Genomic DNA, 6,668 nt, shown 5'->3' with positions numbered 1-6,668 from the left:
AGGGAATATGAGCCAAAGTTGGAGTCGATTATCATTCTTTGCCTCTATGATACTTTTCACTTGGGATGATGTATCTATCCCAATTCAATTAAAGCCCTAAGTGGAAAATTGGTTAAAGTTTTTTTCTAAGCTGGCCATTCAAATGATGGATTGAGAAGAAAAGAAACGCTGAAATGAAGAGCTATTCGTGCACCTTTGTGCTTTGAATTTTGAGCTAAATAATTAAAAAGTCATAGAGTTGCATGTTATCTTTAAAACTTTTGAAAAATAATGTATTATGAAACTTTAAATCCCTAATTGCTCTTTCTAAAAGCATTAGGAGATCTTTTGTGGTGTGTTTTACATTTGTCATTTTAATAAAATACTTAAAAGATGTATATGTTTTTCTTCTATTGCTTTCATTTTCATTAATTCGATCCATTTCTCTTTTCTTTCACCCATTTTCATTTTTTGCCATTCCACTATTGTGAACTAATATTCTCTTGATCTTACCCACTTACAAATTCTCAAATAATGAATATGAAAATAATCATGATAATAATCTTAGATTCAATTTTGAAAACCCAATTCATGTTGACAAACTTGATAATGAAAAAAATTCAGATAATTGGACACTGCTTCTTGATTTGCTAAAATTAATAGAACATGAAGATAAGCCAATTGAGCCCTATAGGAAATTATTGAATTAGTAAATTTAGGGAATGGTGAAAATAAAAAAGAGGTTAAAATTACTATATCCCTTTCAAAGTTGATAGGTAAAGGCTAGAAGAACTGCTTTGAGAATACATGGATGTGTTTGTATGATCTTATCAGGATATGTTAAGACTCAATACTAATATTGTAGAGCATAAATTACATTTAAAATTGAAATGCAAATCGATACAACAAAAATTAAAGCACATGAAACCAAAAATGTTATTGAAAATTACAGAAAATGTGAAAAAATAATTTGAAACTGAATTTTTAAAGGTGGTAAAATATCTTGAATGAGTAGCTAATATAGTACCAGTTTCTAAGAATGATAGACATGTGAGAATGCATGTCAATTATCGAGATCTAAATAAGATAAGTCCTAAGGATAGTTTTTCTCTGTCCCATATCGATACCTTAGTAAATAACATTGCTTGACATTTCACATTTTTCTTTATGGATGACCTTTCAAGGTACAATTAGATTAAGATACCTCAAAAAGACATGAAGAATACAATATTTGTGACCATGTGAAAGACATTTTGTTACAAAGTCATGTCTTTTGGGTTGAAAAATCCCGGTGCCACTTATCAAAGAGCAATGGTGATTTTCTTTCATGACATAATGCATAAAGAGATAGAAGTATATATGGACAATATTATTATAAAATCTCATAAAAGAGAGGATCATGTAATCAATTTCAAAAAATTGTTTGATAGGTTGAAAAAATTTCAGCTGAAGTTGAATCTTACCATGTGTACATTTGATACCCAATCAAAAAATTATTGGGCTTTATAGTTAGTGAAATAGAAATTAAAATGGATTCGGATAAGATACGTGTTATTCATAATTTATCTCCTCCTCATACCCCAAAAAAAGTGTGAAACTTTTTTGGGAGATTGAAATATATTGTTCGTTTCATCTCTCAACTTACCTACAAATGTGATCCTATTTTTAAACTTTTTAAAAATATGATCAAGAAGAATAAAATAATGAATATCAATAAATTTTTTATAAAGTCAACGAATATTTGTCAAATCCACCTATGTTGGTGTTGTTAATACCAAAGAAGCCTTTAATTTTATACTTAACAATACATGAAATTTAATGGGATGTGTACAAGACAAAGAGACAAAACTAACAAAAAGGAATGAGCAATTTACTACTTAAGCAAGAAGTTCACTAATTATGAGTCTAAATATTCACCATTAGAGAAGGTATGTTGTGCATTCGCCTAGACAGCTTAAAGGCTCAAATAATACATACTTTATCACACTACTTGACTCATAGTAAAATTGGATCCCATTAAGTATATCTTTGAAAAGCCTTAATTGACAGGGAGAATAACGTGATGGCAAGTTATGCTTTCAAAATATAATATTATTTATGTAACTCAAAAGGTTATTAAAGGAAGTGTAATAGTCGAGTTCCTTATTGATCACATGGTTGAAGATTATAAACCAATAAAGCTTGATTTTTTTGATGAAGATGTGATAGTCATTGAAGAGAATTGAGAAACCTTGGAGGATGTATTTTGATGGAGCAGCTAATGCTTTGGATCATGGCATTGAGGTAATTTTAATATCTCTCGATGGATACTATTATCCCATACGGCTAGATTGAATTTCAACTATACAAATAATGTGACTGAATACAAGGCTTATGTTATAGGTTTGCAAGCAATAATTAAAAAAAAGATCAAACAGTTGGATATGTTTGAAGATTCAACTTTAGTCATATATCAATTACAATGTCAATGGGAAACAAGAGATTTGTAGTTGATCTAGTACCATAAATACTTTTCCAAGTTGGTCGAGTAATTTGAAGAAGTTCAGTTTGAGCATCTGCCTAGAAAAGAGAACCAGATTACTGACACATTAGTTACTTTAGCTACAATGGCAAAAAATGTATACAAATACCAAGATTCAACCCATCAAGTTAGATGTGAAGAATATACCAACATATTACTCAAGTATTTAAGAAAAAGTTGATGGAAGGGCATGGTATCATGGTATTCTACAATACATCAAAAGTCAACAATACCCAAAACATACAACAGAAAATGATAAAAGGATAATCAGAAAGCTGGATATGGGTTTCTTCCTTGATGAAGATATTCTTTATAAAAGAATTTGAGATCAAGTGCTTTTAAGATCTATGAATGCAATTGAAGCAAAAAAGATTCTTGGATAAGTGCATAAAAGGGTTTATGAGACACATACGAATGGTCATATGATGGTTAGAAAAATTACAAGAGTTGGCTATTATAGAGAGTGATTGATTATGCTAAAAGATGTCATAAATGTCATATTTATGTTGATAAGATTCACATTCCTCCATCAGCTTTACACATTTTAGCTTTTCCATGGCCATTCTCTGTGTGAGACATGGATGTCATCGATTCCATCACTTCAAAAACCTTGAATGGATATAGATTCATCTTTGTAATAATTGATTATTTCACTAAGTGCATAGAAGCTGCATCATATACTAGCGTGACACAATTCATGGTATACAAGTTCATAAAAAATGAGATAATATGCATATATAGACTTTCAAAGATGATTATTTCTGATAATGCTAAAAACTTGAATAAAAAAATGATAAATAAAGTTTACACTCATTCAAGATCCATCATCATAATTCGGTACCATTCATCCGAAGAAGAATGGGGCAGTAAAAGCTACAAACAAGAATATCAAAAGGATCCTTAAGAAAATGACTGATACTTACAAAAATTGGCATAAAAAGTTACATTTTACCTTGTATGCTTATAGAACATTAATCTGAACATCCACTGAGGCCACCTTGTTTTCATTAGTTTATGAAATGGAAGTTGTGCTGCCAATTAAAGTGAAAATTCCCTCATTAAGAGTTCTAATAGAAGTTAAGCTAGAAGAAACATAGGGGGTCCAAAATTGCTACGAGCAATTAAACCTCATTGAAAATAAAAGACTTGTAGCATTTTACCATAGCTAATTGTATCAAAAGATGATGAGATCACATGATAAGAAAGGTTGCCCTCATCACTTTTGAAAAGAAAACTTAGTGTTGAGAAGGATCATTTAAAATTAACATGATAATCGAAGAAAATGAACACCAAATTATGAAGGTTCATATATAGTGAAGAAGGCCTTTTCGATGAGTATTGATTTTGATAGAAATGGATGAAAATGATTTGCTACTCCAATAAACTCAAATACTACGAAAATATACTTTGCTTGAAAAAGAAAAAAATAAATAAAAATAAATAAAAAAAATAAAAAAAAAAAGAGAAAAGAGGGATATATTCAAGTTGAAAACCTAAAAATATGACTTGGATATAAAAAAAAAGTATCATTAGTGGATGACCTCATAACACAGGGGCAAACGTAGTTTGACAAACTCTAAAAAATCAAGGATGTCATTTGATTATGTTTTGAAGAAAAAATCGAGGAATAATTTGTTCATGATTATCTTGTAATCATTGCTTGGGTGTTTTTGTTTCTACCCAAACATTTTTATTGCTATGCACTTATTATCTGTTTTAATTAAATGTGTTTTATTTAAAAGTAATGCCTATCCATTCCTATATCTCATTGGCTATCTTTATTCACCTTAAGAATGAATAGGAGAAACATGTGGATGCATTTTGTTTGTCTTGAACTTAAAATGATGAAAAACTAATAACATGAAAGATTTCAGCATTACTTTTTAAAAGTTGATAAAGGCAGGTAAAAAATGATGAGAAAAGCATAACAAGACATTGATGTTGTAGACTTCTAAAAAAGAAAAAATACAATAGTCAGATGTTAAAAACAAATTCATCCTATGGTAATTGTTGAGAATTCTGATAATCAAAGCAAAAATGTGAGAGATTTTAAGAACATTTTACCATAATTGAAAGTGAATAATTTTGATTGCATTATATATATTACATCTAGAGCATTCAGTACATGCATGCATGAATAGTTAATATCACAAGTTATAGTAAGGACATAGATTTTTCATTTCTGAATGAAAAAAATAGAATTTTAGCCTTCGAGTAAAGATAATGATCAAAGAATATACTTCATTCCTAAAAAAAATCAATTCACTTTTTGAAAGATAAGGTCTCAGTTTCGATAAAATAAGCTTTTGCTTAGAGGAGTTTTTTTTAAGATAAGAATTTTTAAAGTTGTTGAGTCTCTACTTAAAAGAGCTTTTTTTATTAAGATTCGTAAGTCCTTTGGGTAAAATATTTTAAATTTTTAAAAGTTGTCATGCCTCTACTTAGATGAACTATTTAAAATTTTTAAAAAATTGTCGAGCATTTGCTTAGGATAGATATTTGAAATTTTTTAAAGTTGTTAAGCCTCTACTTAAATGATATTTTTTCAAGATAAGAATTTTTAAAGTTGTTAAGCCTCTCCTTAAAGGAGCTTTCTTTTCAAGATTCATAAGTCTTACAGGTAGAATATTTTAAATTTTTAAAAGTTGTTGAGTATCTACTTAGAAGAGCTATTTAAAATTTTCAAAAGTTGTTGAGCCTTTGCTTTTTAAATTTTCAAAAGTTTCTATTTAGAGGAGCCTTTTGAAATTTTTTAAAGTTGTTGAGCTTCTACTTTGAGGAGCCTTTTTCAATATAAGAATTTTTAAAGTTGTTGAGCCTTTATTTAAATGAGCTTTCTTTGTTAAGATTCATAAGCCTTTCGGAAGGAATATTTTAAATTTTCAAAGTTATTGAGCTTTGGTTTAAATGAGCTATTTAAATTTTTAAAAAGTTGTATAGCTTTTGCTAAGATAAGCTTTTTAAATTTTTAAAAGTCATCAAACTTCTGCTTAGAAGAGCCATTTAGAATTTTCAAAAATTGTCAAGCTTCTACTTAAAAGAGTTTATTAAATTTTTAAAAGTTGTTGAGCCTCTGTAAAATAAGTATTTCTATTTGATTATTAAAGCTGTCTAACCTCTGATAAGAAGAGTTTTTTATTTGCCAAAAAAAATTTTGAACTTCGGACAAAATTGTTGTCTTATTTTTGCTCTACTCTTGATTCTCAAAATACGCAAAAAAGGGCTGCGTAAACATCAAATTTGTCTGGATTCTTCAAATTTGCCCTTGACTTTAAGTTCATCGAGTTTTTGAGTTGAAGCCCGATTTCAATTTCTTGAGCCTAAGGCCTAAGATAGAGCCCATTTGAAGGCCCATTTTTGTTTATTTAACTTTATTTGTTTTATAATAATAATAATAATTAAAATAATCAATCGAATGAAAAAGAAAAAAGACAGTACAGTGTTGTTCACAACACCAACCCATCCACTTGCTTAAGCCGCCACCAAACCCTACCATTAACACAATTACCCTATGAGACCCATACCTTGCCAACCACTAGCTGCACCCTCCACCATGCTTTTACAGCTTGGATCATAGCTAGAAATGTGGAGGCTGGTTCCATAAATAAGTACACAAATGATGAAATAAAAAGGAACAAAAAAAAAGAGAGAAATCTTACCAAAAAATACGACCAAAAATTACCCAAAAAAAAAGAAAAAAGCTTCTACCAAACAAAAAATAAAAATAAAAAAAGAAAAGCAACTAGAACCAAAAATCACCCCAAAAAAATGCAAACACAAAAAACCCAAAAAACAAAATAAAAAATACAGTCCTTTTGGAAAGGGAACCTAGAGTCATCATAAAAAAATAAAAAGATGAGCAAAAACTTTGGTTTTTTTTTTAATGGAGCCAAAGGGTTTTGTTTAGATCTAAGGAGATTAGGGTTGTTTTGGGTGAAAAGGAGGTTGGAATGGGGTAGAGGAGATTGGGATGAGCAGCTAGGCATTTTTTTTTATTGAGCTTTTCTAACGACCAACACGGTAATGAATGACCACTGGCTATGAAGGCATAACGCCAGATTTTGGGTTGTAATAAAAAGCTCTAAAAGTTTTTTTAAGTTGAAGTTTTTTTTTTAAATAGAGGAAAGAATAATTTGAAAAAAAAATAACTTTTTATAAGTTAAAAAAA

The sequence above is a fragment of the Durio zibethinus genome, chromosome 28 (genome assembly GCF_047325235.1).
Source record: "Durio zibethinus cultivar Kanyao isolate XHJ-2024 chromosome 28, ASM4732523v1, whole genome shotgun sequence".
Lineage (NCBI taxonomy): Eukaryota > Viridiplantae > Streptophyta > Magnoliopsida > Malvales > Malvaceae > Durio > Durio zibethinus.
This window is presented reverse-complemented; position numbering follows the sequence as displayed.